This window comes from Lepisosteus platostomus, chromosome 11 (assembly GCF_059453375.1).
Source record: "Lepisosteus platostomus isolate fLepPlt1 chromosome 11, fLepPlt1.hap1, whole genome shotgun sequence".
NCBI classification, from domain to species: domain Eukaryota; kingdom Metazoa; phylum Chordata; class Actinopteri; order Semionotiformes; family Lepisosteidae; genus Lepisosteus; species Lepisosteus platostomus.
The window spans coordinates 2,607,497-2,622,312 of NC_142621.1; positions in this window are offsets into that span (position 1 = coordinate 2,607,497).

Genomic DNA, 14,816 nt, shown 5'->3' on the forward strand with positions numbered 1-14,816 from the left:
GCCACATGTAACAGCCCAGAGACTAAATAACTGACATTTTAGTAGGAGCCATAGCCAGTGAATCCTAATTAGGAGTCAAAAGCAAGAGGCTTCGGGTGAAAGACAAGAACAACTTTAAAAAGTTAACACTCTGCAATTCCTTAAAGGTCAAAAATGGAAGAAATGATCAAATTACTTAAGGTTATTGAAGTGAGAGTGTGGTTTTTTTTCAACGAGCCTTCCCAACATGCTGTATTGCTTTTTTTTATCACTCCAAAAACAAAAAGGCAAAGTGGAAATCATTACATCATTTTTAAATTAGTTGTGAAAATGGGCTTCCGAGGGAGATTTTAAAAACCCCTAAACCATGCCTGGAACAGTAAATGATCTGAGAAAATGTGAATGGTTGAGTACAGTCAGAACATAAGGGCATACGAAAGGTTAGAACCAAGAGGTCGTTTGGCCCTTCGAGCTCATTATTTGATCATTACATATAGATATTAAATAGTTATATTCTGCACTGTATAGGTAGTGGCCACGTGAAAGGAGTCTCATTAATTCTTCATACGACAGCTGATTCCCAGGCCTGATTGACCCATATCCTCTAGAATGGAGGACGGTTTTCAGTCTGATGCATCGAGTCATGCTGAGCAAAGCGAATAAATGTCTTGGAGAGGCTGCAAAAGAAAGGTGACCATTCGACCTGTCAGGCCAGGTTGGCAGCTAGTTGTTAATTGGTTCCAGGGCCTCCTCCAGCTGTTTCCTCAAAGAAGCCAGAGCATCGGCTTCAACAACAGGGCTGGCCAGCTTGTTCCACGCTCCCTGAAGCCCACAATAGAAGTTGTGATCCTGCTTGACAGAAAAATGGCTTGACTGTTCAGAAAAGACTGTAAACGTTATCGTAATCTGGTTATAGCTTTGTCTTGTTCTGCTCAATCACAGCTCCATGGCTGATATTTTATTTACACGGACTGAAAGTTCAGGAAATGGTCCTGGATTCCCTATTAGGTGCAGACATTTTTATCTGGTTTGGACATTGCCTAAATTTGTTTTCCCCTCTTATTAACAGGGTTGCCATCTAACAACGACCACATGTGATGCACACCTGCCTTGCTACCCAAAATATAACAAATTGCCATTGAAACTGAGTCTCTGGCTTCAGGCAAGAAATGACAAGATGAGTTCCTTGCATCAATTAAATACTAACTACCTAACAGGTTCAGTGCCAAATCGACTAATGACACAAAGTGTTCGTGCATCTGGCAATAATGTGTGTAGACATGCACACATTTCTCCTAAAGGTTTAAAAATCATACAGTATTTATAGCCTTAAGCCATTTTAAAAAACTGCATTTTAAATGCAGAAAGGGAGTTTTTGTTTTACGCAAAGGGTGCTGGGGAGCCTGGAACATGCTACCCAGCCATGCTGTTGAGGCCGGTACTGTGGTATCTTTGAAGAAACAGCTGGATGAGATCCTGGGATCAATTCACTTTGAACTACCCAACAGTCCAGATGGACTGAATGGCTTCCCCTGGCTGTAACTGTTCTAATGTTTCTACATAAATCTATGGTATATTGTTTTGTTTGCTTTTTATTTCATGCTCCAGTGGAGCTACAGATGTTTACTGCGTGTGCAATTACGCAGAAATTAGGGAAAGCTAACTTTCCACGATTTCAACCCCAGTGACTCTGACACAGGTACCAAGAGGACTGTCTGCTTGCCTGCTCATCACTGACGTTTTGCAGCACTTCTGATCTAATGTCACTTCAGTTGTGCTGGTTAATGTTTATCGTTTGATGTAGAAACCCATAATATTTTTATTCTCCACATGATGTCACACTAGTCTTTATCTGCCCTCCAGCAACCCATTTTATAAAAAAAACCCACCAGAGTGAATCACAACTGGCAGGTTTGACAAAACAAAATTATCCTTGTCATTTGGGTTACAACCAGGCCAAGTGGAAACCCTACAGAAGAAAATCCATATAATCTACTGTACCATACTGAGGTACCATAGCTCCTTCACCAGAATCTGACCATGAGCAGATAATCACACTTTTTTAATGCAGTTGTTACAAGCTAATACACAGTCTAAAAGCTGCTACTGTATATTTTAGGGAAGAAAAATGGAGGCCTGTTTTAACATGAAATCCATCTATTCAGTATGTCAAGATAAACTAGGGTGACTCTACGATCTGGGACTCAATAATAGTCTAGATGTAGACTAAATGAAGTGTGTGTTATTTTTTGTAGGCAACAGCATTAATGTAAGGGTTTTGCATTAAAGAATTGGTAGTGTCTGTTCACAGAGTTTTGCATCCTTTTGAAAAACCATAACATTAATAAGCAATAAGGAAGTGGTTGAGAAGTACTTCTTTGATATACTGTACCGTAATGGAGTTTGCTCATGCTCAGAATATAACTACAGTAGTAGTGTACTGTGATGCCTAGTCATTCTATAGGATGATGATCTATAGAATTCTGGGCCGACATCATTCTATAAGGAGGAATGATGTTGGCTTACAAATTGTCCCTTGAAGTAAACTTGGAAGGTAAATGTCATCTCTCTAACGTGACATGATGTACACATTATCAATCAAATCTTCATTAAGGCATGTCAACTGATTCTGAACTTGCAAGCGTGTCTGTGCCACAGACAGGGTGGCATACATGAAATGGAGATTGAAATGTGCAGCACAAGATATGTTTCATGATTTTTTTTCCTTTATTTTGATGGCAAGACCAACAGACCTTTACTGTGCTGTCACCATGTCCTGAAACCTGTGAACCAACCTGAAACAGGTGATTCAGCTGTGAACTCTTGGCTTCCCAGAATGAGTTTTCGGTTTTAATCCTGAACCTGAGCTCACAACTGTTTCAGTTTCATATGTGACTTTAAACGCTCTTCATCTGTCATCTACTAAAACCTTTTGAATTGGAATTATGGATGTGTACAGTTTTTCTTCTGAAACTTTGAAAATATTTTATCTTAAAGTGTTTGTTCAGTTTTGAAGCCTCTGCCACTAGACTAATATAGTTTTCAGTGTTGGAGGAAATAACAGTGTTGGAAGAGGAAAGACCTCTTCCTGAATTGTCTTCTCTCGCAGTACTACAATACTTTTGCTACTGCAGCTTCTACTAATACTGATACCAACACAACTACTGAAGTACTGGCACACACTGAAAGGCTGTGGCTGGAGGGAAGATGAACAGGTCAGTTTGAGAAGGTTTTGCTCAGAGAGACATAAGCGCCGGGATTTGAGGTGGCAATAGCAGAGCAGACACATTTGTCAGAGTTAAAGGGCAAAACACGTCTTTCCCAGTGTAACACATACTTCAGGATTAGGCGAGCTGAGTGCGGAACAGGCGAATATGTCAGCTGTGTAATATATTATTCCCCCAGTAAGGATTTTGATAAGATTGGCAAGAACAGAGTTTTAATGAAAGCGCTCACATTGTCCCGAGGGCTATTTCTAATTTATCTTTTTTAGAATGTTCTTAAGGCTTTGTGGAGAACATAAAACTTCCAGGAAAAAGCAGATGGGAAAATAGATCACCAATACAACTACCGTTGCACCCTGGCCATGGCCTGCCTGTGAATATTAACAGCCTGGACCAGTAGCTTCTTTTGCAAATGTCGCTCATGTCCATTTGCACGTGGGGTTTATTGCTAGCTCTGTGCCTTAGTTGTTTTGGTGCCGCCAGAGCTAGGACCTCACTGATGTGGAATTCATCTCTTCCTTCAGTTGTTCATTTTCTTTGCAGTGCTTTATTTTTTTTTTCATACTGCTCATATAAGCAATGAGTCTTGCAGTATTCAAATCTGCCTGTGCACAACTCTCAAGGCACAAATTAAAAGATAAAATCTGAGGTCTGTACCAGAGACATGAGCACTTTCTTGTACGTTTCTGATTGCGGTCGAAGGTCTGTCGTGCTTGATTCGATCAAGGTAATTAAACCCAAGCAAGAACCAGAAACACATTGTGTGCTGCAGAGCTATGTGGGAAACTGCAGTCTCTGCAGGTTGTTTTATGTTAGTGCGTTTCTCCAGATAATGTTCAGAGTACCCTTGATTTTCAACCCAGATCCACAGTGCCACTCATCATAGTTACCATGGTCTGTGGGCACTTTGATGTTCATGTCTCTGCGAAGGCAGAAGGTACATTATGAACAAGAATTGGTTCCTTTGGCTCAGTAATAGACCATATCACTTATGGAGCCTCCTATCTGTGTTTTCATCTTCACAGTATAAAATGTTTATAACCCTTTTCAAACAGCAGGCCTCTATCTCTTCTGACTGCACAGCCATACAAAATCAAATACGCAGAGCTGTTGAATCAGTTTCCGGTGTGGAGCATGTTTCAGTTTACTTTGTCCATCCTACATGAACCGTTTCTTTGGGGTACCTCATTTCCCTAGGGTACCCCTACCCCCTGCTTGAAGGCAATTTACATTACTTTCATTCACGTTGCAGTGCAGAGTCGTGCAGGATTTAGTTTACTTGTGCAGAGACAATGGAACAAGAATGCATTTAACACAGAATCTGATTACTGCTGTAAACACTGGGGCACTATGAATTCATGTTTCTGTGAGGAAGTGCATTTCCCTGCTTGTGGAATGCAATGAAATGAATGAAATGAAGGTCAGGAGGCATAGACGGGTTTGTGAATTGTCAATGCAGTAGTCTCTCAAAAAAATAAAAACCCCGATTTCCAGACTGTCTGTAGTGCATATGATGGAATACAGTCAACAATTTGCCAAACCCCTACCACCAGGGCAGTCACTCCCAGTCTGCTCAGAGTGCTGGGACATGGGAGAAAATGTGCTTTCCTGCAGTGTTTAAGAGGCCATCAGACTTAACTCGCTGACAGGAAGACTGACAGAACAGGCGTGCCCATCACCATAACAACCAGGCCCAGTTGTTTAAAATGCCCTTTATTGCTGTCTACTGCATCTTTTAAGAGCTGGATTTTAAAGGGATTTTAAAAGGCTGGATTCCATTTAGTTTGTGAGGCCAGTTGTCAAAGTAGCCTTTCATCAATTTCCAGGAGGGTCTCATATAATGTAATTGTCAGGGAAATGAAGAAACGTGCTGTCATGCTTGCAGAGGAAAAATTTAACTTCTTCATGCCTGTTATACATGCTTTACCTTTGAAACTGTGACTAAACGCTGCTCAAACGATAGTCCCCGATTACCGGATTCTTAATACTGTTTCTAATATAGTGTGTATTTTTTTATTTGTTATCAAAGCCAGGCAGCATAGCCTAGTGGTATCACTGTAATGCGTGGTGCTGTGCAGTGGGTCTGCAGAGTAGCCTTGGTTAATACCATATGTATTGAAAGGCTATGAATTAAAAAAAAACAACACTTTGTGCATCTGTAAATTGCATAAAATTTTATTGTGCACTGAGGACTGTGGTGCATTTTTATGGGGTGCACAGGCTACTCAGTGTACTGTAACTAGGAGCAGTCTCAGTGGAGAAATCTGTGCACCGTGGCACATGTAGTGATTTTAGCTGACTGGTGTGGGCAGATGGGCTCCCACTGAGCCTTCAATGCATTTGTAGATTGTGAAGTGTTGCCAGATTTCCTCAGCCACTTCGTGCTGGACCAAAGTCTAATTGCAGCATGCTACAGCACCGACTCCCAGAACAATTTATTTTTTTGCACCTCTGGTCCACATTGGGTTTAGGGGACAGATCTGTATACGGCAAGGCTCAAGTGCCTTCGAGTGTGAATGGTGAAGCTGAAGAGTCTTTCTAGGGGTTGTATCACACATCCGGGAGGCTTTTTCAGTTCTGTAAGGTGGTTTGCCCATGCACTTTCACACAGACAGTCGAGACATGCCGTTTCTGCGTTAAGGCTGGCAACCCTTACCATATAATCACACATGCAGGTGTCCGACCCGCCAATGAGTCACACACCGAGTCGCCTGTTTCAATAAAGAGCACATGTTATTCTGCAAATCGCTGGAGCTAAGGCTCATTAAGCATATTTATCATTTGTTTCCTGCACTCTTGTCCCCGAGGACTTAGACATCTCATTTAATGAAATCTCAAATTTATTGAATTAATTAATATTTGCTGTTTTTTTTTTTATTTATACAGCAGGACCTACTGTGATTCATCATTATAAAGCTCTGTTATCTGCCATCTGGATCTCTGGCTGAAAATTTTCAGTCTAGCAACATTTTAGGATGGTTTCTTTGTTCTTTGTGGGGAAAGCTGCTATAGTTAAATAATAAAACAGTAGAATATTTGTATGTGATTAAGTCTTTGTGCCCCTGTTTAACTGTAGCCTCTTGATCCATATTTGGACACAGTACCTTCAGTTTTCTTGACTACCCTCTGGGCATGCCAGAATGCAGCACAGAGTCCTTTTAGAGGACAAGGTTTAGCAGGCAAAAGCTAGTTGGTAACCACGTGATCTGGACTCATTGGTCAGTGAGGTCCAAGATGACATGCAGGACACGCAGACCTCCAGCTTGCTACAGTCGTCAGCCACCTCCATCTGTTAAGATCCTGACATCTTCCGTCTGCTATCCCTTTCGGACTTGGGATTGGCCTATCAGCTACTGCCTTAGCCAAGAGTATGAGCCACCAGACGACATACCCCTGAGGGCACCGATACTATACCATTACCAATGTGTGCAAAACAACATACATTGCATATTTATTCTCACACACTTTTGTACACAACTGATGCACAGCCAAGCCTGCTGATGTTGGATGTGTGTATCCCAGTTGCACAGGCCAGGCTCAAGGTGTGGTGTCTGGACTACAGGCCTCAGCTGCCATCTGGCATTCGGAATCAACTTTGGATTTTTTAATGTCTAGTTCTGGTCACATTCTTTTTAATAACAGAACTGTAATGTAAAGTTTGATAGACATTTTTTTCCTAATATGCTGCAATTTCTTAAAAGCTTTCCTTGAAATATGACTGTCAGAGGCATATACAAAGTTCTGTTTCCACAAATTACGAGATCAAAAACTGTTTGTCTCTAAGATGTGTCTCTAGAAGATTTTTGCTTTACATTCATCATTGTATTGTTCTTGTTTTCCAGCCTGGCCCTCACAGCCCTGTTAATAGACTCTCACCATTCAGACTGCAGAGATGGATGGGTTCGATCCAGTGAGAAATGTATAGCCGTGCTAAATGTAGAAAAATTTAGTTTTGTGTCTGGATCATGCACAGTTTAAAGGGAATTCCTGTGAAAAAGTCCACATGGACATATCTGCAGCTCCATCCATCCCTGTTTTGCAATAATTTTCCTTCAGGATGTTGTACTAACAGAAATCTATTAAGATTGTCAGTCTAAAAACCTGCTGGATTTCATTTTCTGCTGACGTCCAGAAAGCTGGCAGGGATTTCCAGGCAGAGTCTGCAATTAAACGAATTTTAAGGGAATTCAGGGAATCTGTCTCTTTAAATAGTCACAGAAAAGAACCCTTTTTAAAGCAAGGGAGATTTACTCCCATTAAGATAAAATGCTGCGTAACTCTGTGATCATGGCTTGCGCATGTAGAAAGGATGCAAAGAGACAGATTAATCAAGTAGAAAAGATTTATTTAACGAGCTTCAAAGGCAAGATCTCCTTAAAAACAGAGTGAATTTCAACTAGGCCATCATCATTACTGACCCTGAAATTAAACCTGCAATCATCTGAAACCAAAAATTATACTGGTTTTTTAATGCTTCTCCATGGCTTCTCCATACATTATTCTTATTAATATTAAAGAATGCAGTAAGGTAACCTCTTTGAAATTGAGTGCTTACTGAGTGTAAATGATTACACTTTTATAATGCCCATTGCTGAGAATGTACCCTATCAGCTGGCTCAGCACACAAACATTAACCTAAGGGATGAATTCAGCTACATTGGAACAGAATGTGAGGAGTCTGACCCAAGAGCAAGAGAAGGTAATTGTTTGCCCCCTTAGAATGTACTACAGAGCTGTGTGTCATTGGCTGTATACTGGATAATGTGTAATTAGATGAATACCAAAGGACACAGATCTCAGAAGCCCCTCTAAATATTAATCGGCTGTAGGCGAAGGACAGGAAGCTGAAGTTGGATGCCCACCGAGGGAGAGAAATAAGTTCCACTGAACCGCTAAAAGACAGGGAGCTTCAAGAGATCAGTCTTTAAGACAAACAAGTACAGTAACAGAAGAAGGTAAAGAAGAGGGTTCTGCCTTTGCGCTGTTCTGGGCAGTTATGCAGGATTCCATAATTAATGTGCTTCTAATTACATTCTCCTCGCTGACTTCTGCAGACAGAAGAAATAATTAAAATCTGCGGAGGAAATCGACAAGCTTGAAAGGGACAATACTGTCTGCACAGATGATGGTGTCCCGCCTGTTGTGCCGGTGTTGTAGTGCTGCTCACACTCCAAGGTCTGGTTCACCAAATATTCCTTGCAGCTCACCTTGTTTATTTGAGTACAATTCCATTGCATTCTATTATGATATTTACCTGTCTGTAGCTCAAGGTTATCTTCAGGGTTAAAAAAAAGAGACTGTGTGCCTTCTCCCCCTCCCTCAAAACAAACCTTGTGACCTAGTAACGGAAACACACGTTGATCCTCAGTGCCTGCCTGCCAGCTCTGGGCTGGAGAGTCTGGCTATTCAGATATTCTCGATAAGGAAAAACGGAAACTATTTTATTTCCTTCAAGGTCAATTTAGAAATATAAACCTCAGAAAATGCAAACATTCTGCTGACTCATCTCCGAAGGAAGAATATCAGCCCCTTGAAAGCCCTGGCCCTGTCTGAGAAACCTGACATTCTTTGCTGAATTTTCATATTGCTTGTTGGGATAGCCGGCAGCACAGTTTTGTATGGTATTTGAAACTTACAGACTGGTTTCTTATTGGAATTAAGGAAAAGTCAGTCCCTCCTTGAGCAATAAGAAATCCACATTTAAAAAAAAAACACCTTTAAGACAGAAATAACAGCCAGCCTCTCCTGCAGCACATCCACAGATTGGCAGAACGGGCTGGTAAGCTTTTCAAATATGATGGCTCTGACCGCAGGATTGAGGGTTCAAATCCCAGATCTAACACTGCTGTGTGCCCTTGAGGACAGTTCTCCGAATCCGATTGCTCCAGTCAGTGCCCCGCTGCCTCCATTTCACATCTGACCAGCATTCAGACAAAAAAAAAACAGCTTCAGAGTAACGGAATTCACAGAATAGAAAGACTGTGAAACATTGCAACTTAAATGTGCTTCAAAGTTCAATTCCCAGGCCTCTCGAGTTTCCTTCCTGGTTGCTTCACTTGCAGACACAGATCTTTGGAGACCTGGAGAAGTACCGTATAGAAAGGAAGGGTTCCTACAAATCTGAAAAATTCAAGTATTGAATTGTGTTTTGTAAAATTCTGTTCTTACTGTGTAGTTCTTCAACCAATGACAATATATACTGTATAATATCTAAATATTGAAATAAATTGCTCAAAGAGCAAAAGTCCCTTGACCCTTGACCATGACCATGAGCCACATATGATGTTTAGATTTTTCTAGAGTTAAAAGTTTTACAGGGGTGAAGATGGCCACCCGTTTCGTGACTTGTAAGAAGCAACCTTACCTTCTGACTTGTGAAGCTGCCTTTTGTACTTCCACAGCGCGTCAAGAAGCAGTTTCGATTGAGAGCCGAGTGTGGACTTTTTAAAGGCTAATGAACTCCTACACAGAGGTTTCAGTTTGGATCTTTTACAAGCCTTCAGCCATGAGATAAGGAGTGGTTGCTTTCTTATTGTACAAAAGAGAAATGGAACAGGGCCCAGGGGAACCTAATAAAAATAGCAGCACAACCAGGCGAGATACGGTCCTTCTACGGTACATTGTGCATCTCTGCTGCCTGTGCCAGTATGGATAACATCTGTGACTCAGGAGCCTCCAACGGTAATCTTTCACCTTAAATCGCTTAGATCGCGTAGCTGTACAGTACAGCTCACAGGCACATAAATAAGGCCTCTGAGTGTGCAGTGTCTGGGATTCAGAGTGAACCTGGGCACAGCGCTTCTGTTCATGAGAAACCACTCCTGTACAATCACAGGACCTGCCCCCCTGCACTGCTCGACCTGCAAACATCTACTGTAGGCAATTCAGTGTGGTGCTCAGCCTTGCTGTGATTCCTTCTGTGAAACACATTCAGACAGCTCTGGAAGGAAAGCTTAGAACGCTTATTTTCTTATTTTAATTGTTTTGGGAATAACTTGTGTCTGGCAATGATTTCATTGAGGTTAATTACCCAAACAGTACATTTAGTTAAATCTGTATTTCTTAGTTGCACTGAGCAAACCGTTAATCGTTTTATGAACAGCGTAACTGTTTAACAGCATCTTGCCTGAAAGCAATATGAAGGTACTTGATTATTATTAGGGGTGGTGAACAATGATTTAGTTAGACCAGGCATTGGCAACACAACTGCTTACGGTCCTGCCAGTCCCATGTTTTTGTTCTGTCAACAATCTTAACTAAATTAATTAGGTGAGTAAAAAGGTTAAATCGCCCATTTCTTAAGTCTTGATCAGATGAGGGCCAGCTCAGGAGTTTATTTGTTTTGTAGAGTTTAAAAAAGAATTGGCTGCTTCCAAGAGATTTAAATACTTTCATCTTAAGTGTTGTTTCTGGTTAATTACTACAGTATATATCAATTATACAACTTTGTGGGTGGGGGGTTTTAGAGGTAAAAGAGGTTAACTTGTAGTCTATATAATTATTAAATCTTAATTAAAATAATAATCAGTCTTGAGTACAAGCAATTCATAAAAATTAAATAACACCCCCCCCCCCCCAAAACCACCACCACCAAGTAAGGTCATGTGGCATTTTTTAAATTCTCTGTCTCTGGAGGACATACAATGAAAAAGTAATAATTTAAAAGTCCATCATTTATTACACAAAAAGCCAGACATAAAAGTATTATTGCAAACTAACATTTGGTCTTAGAGCAGAATACACTGCGTCTAATTCTCCCCCTCGATCTGTTATGCCGGCAGACTGTTAGTTTTGTAAAAGGGACAATAAATGGCAGATGTGTGCCTAACGTGTTCATGTAGTCCGTGCCTGCCTTGCGATATACAGTAACAAGCTCCTCTACGTCAGCTGTCCCGAGGTGCTCAGAGGCAGACGGAAATCTTTGTGAGAGCTGGTAGATCTCCTTCCATAAACTTAATAAACCTCCGCAAGCCAGCATGCCTTCTAAACAGGTGCCAAAAATGAGACAACCTTTGGACAAATACATGCAAATAAGCAAGACTGTAAAATTCTGTGTCTGGGTTTTACAAAGGGATATTAAATGGTTCCACCAATATGAAAAATACAGTACAGCTCTTTACCTTAATTTAATGAGCCCCTTTAGTGCCAAATACCCAATAGGTTTCAGCTCTCCATGGAAGAATCCTGTCTTTTTTTCTCTCTCCTGATATGTCGTTCTCTTACTCTACTGTATGTTGGCTCTCCTGTTTTAACACCACATGGTCACATGAGATGCTGGCTATCATCTAGAAATTCCAGCCCCTAAGTTGGAAAGTGGAGCAATCTGTTGGAGATCACTTAGCTGTTCAGTTGTCCTGCTGAATTTCTGTGCTGCTTGTCAATCAATGCTTGAACTATGCAAACACCCTTCAACAGATATACAGTACTGTCCCCAGCAACCAGAAGAGCTCTTCCAGATAAGGGACCATAGAAATCACAGCCTGCACATCCATGCTACTCCCAGCACACAGCAATATATGCTGAGAGATATTAAACAGGCAACAAATATAATTTTCTTTTGGCCTGGGGTTTAATATACTCCTCCGTATATTAACCAAAAAAAAAATAGAAGGTATTCACTGCTAAAAGTAAATCACAGTGTCCAAATTAATAACTCAGTCCCAAGATATTCACAAAGACATTTTATAACATTTTCGATATAGATGAAAACCCAAATTATACAGTATGCATGATGTAACAGGAAAGTTTCATTTCCTCCCTTTGGGAGACGTGCTCAGTATTGTGGTATGACATTTCACATTGATGCTGGAGAGCGTCATGGATGAAAAAGCCAGCTAAACAACATCCCCAGCATGGGTCTAAAATAACAGCAACTTGGGTTTCCTCGTTCTTTAAGCCAGCCCACGGATGTGTGTCTACGCAGACAGCCCACCACAAGTGTCACTGCAAGCGCATCACTGGAAAATCAAGACCAGACAATCCGCTGTACAAAAGAAACTGAATCACATTGCCTGGGCCCTCTTTTTGCCCCATATTTCAGATAATTTAAAAACAGATTCCTAGAGCTCCTCATAAAATATTCTTGCTCGTTGTCTTGAAAATGCTTCTCATAACATCTGAATTTAAAATTAGTGAGTTGTACCACACTGGCGTGTAAAAAAAAAAGTAGGTAAATGAGTAATAACTTGTGTTCCCTAGCCACAGCTGATGCGACTCATTACCATATGACAGGCAGTGTATGTATCGAGTGTCCAATTGCTATTCCACGGCTACCTTTCTTTACGTCAGGTGGCTGTCAGCGCGGTCTCTGATGGTGTACTTTGGATTTGCTTGAGGCAGGTTTGTGCTGCAAATTATTGCAAATCTTAGTTCTCATGTTTTTTTCCACTGACATCTACAGTATATGGATTCCACCATTGCTAACTGACTGCCATGGCACTTTAATTTAATAGCACTTATATCCTTCATTAATTAAGCTGAGGAAGCATAGGTTGTGAGGATGTATCTTCAAACAGTGAGGGTTGTTTTGTTTTTTTTGGCAGGGGGGAGGCTGGAGGAGAGGGGAAGGGGGCAGGAGTTTCTTTGAGATCTTGAGTCAGTAAATGTAAAACTTTGTTTTTTTAAACGGGTGGAAGACAGGGCAAAGCGAGCCTTTTTGTTGTAAGGGGCTTTCCCCACTAGCAGCTAACAGTCGGAAGCAAGCATCTAAATTTATGAACAATGCTCATTCATAGTCCCTGCACTGAAAGGGACTCTGTGGCCTTTTAGTTGCATTGAAATCTAATAATCATTGATTTCGGTCTTAGACTTCATTAAAAAAAGAGGTGAGAGGGGGCAGGCCTTGAAAATATAAGGACATTGTGATGCAAGCTCTCTGTGGGAAGCCAGCATTGACTGTAGGTGGGAAAGGGCCAAGATCCTTGGTTATTAACTTCTATTCATCCCATCCCAAATCTCTAAACTAATGGTCCCATTACTCCATTTACAGTAAACTAATCTGCAGGCTGTTTGATCTTCTGACACAGTAAATTCTTTGTATTCATTTCGCAAGCAATTACCGAACAAATTTGCTATTTTCAGATCCCAGGATAGATGTTTTCTGTGCTGAGAAGTCAGGCTGTGGGGTCCCACGGCTGTGGTCCTTTGTATATGTGTAATAAGGCTGCTACTGCTGAGCCTCGACTGCTGCTTCTTAAAGAAAAATCGGGCCTGCAGGCGAAGGATGGTGAAAAGCGATTGGCGGCAGAGGGGTTAGGTTAGGATTACAACGCCACATTCTTTCCGTTTGTTCATTTTTATGAGTTTACAGCTTTTCTGTCACTCTGGTAATTGTATTTAATCCACGTGTTGATTTAATATCAGCCCCCCGGCGGCAAAGCGAGTGTACAGACACAGAAGGCCTGAAACATATTTATTGTATCAATAAAAGTGAATTTATTGTTCACATTTATATTTTTGCAAGGGAGAAATATGTAGCTGAGGTCCAGTGCACGTAACAGGGATATTCATGTTGTATATCAAGTTCTATGCGTCCATAAATAAATATACATGCATAGTTTATGGAAGTGTAATAAGGTCTTTGCTTTATTTCATTTTCCATTTTTAATTCACTTTAATTTCATCCAAATGTATTAATATTTAAAAATTCTATTACGTCTGAATTTGAAATCAGTTTCACAGATGGAAGGCTGTATGGCTACAATGGAGGAAAGAGTAACAGGCTTCATGTTTCTACTCAGAAGCTATAGCTCCTTAGCTATAGGGAACCAGGCTCCTTTTTTCTGCACTTGTTTAGGGTCCCGAAGAGAGGAAAGCACCCTTATAATAAAATGCAAAAGATCATTTGAGTGCCTAACCAAGACTGAATAGCATTTTGTTTCAAATCCCATGTAATACAGTGATTAAAACCAGTATTTATTTGTATGTTAGTTTATTTGGTGATAAATATTTAAAATGCTTTGTGGAATATGTTAATGAAAACAGATTAATTCACTTGAACAAGTTCAGCTTTGTGTTTGACTTCTGTGAGGTCTTAAGAATTGAGTGTCTGAAACATCACACTCTCTGGACATTGCAACTTTCTTTGTTTTACAAACCTCTCTGATCCACACTGTGACATCACAGACCCACTCTGAAACCCAGCTGTGGTGTGACATCACTGACTCACTCTGAAACCCAGCTGTGACACCACAGACGCACTCTGAAACCCAGCTGTGACATCACAGACGCACTCTGAAACCCAGCTGTGACACCACAGACGCACTCTGAAACCCAGCTGCGACACCACAGACATACTCTGAAATCCTGTGTATTTCTTCAGAATTAAGAGTGAGTCACAAACCTCAGGGCACAAGAGAAACTGTGGAAGTGCATTTAAAACTGAGAACAGGAGGCACATACTGTACTGGCTTTTTCTAAGAAACACTTGGATGAGCTGGATCAGCTACTAACCAGCAAACAGGCTCAACGGGCTGAATGACCCCGCCTCACTTGTCACTGTTTTTTTGTCCTTCCTCCATGGTCTTCTGCTTTGCTCTGGGAGGAGGAAGGAGGAGATGCCCTGCAACACTTCTGTTTGGTCTGAATAAGTGTTCAGGAGCATTTTTATTAAGA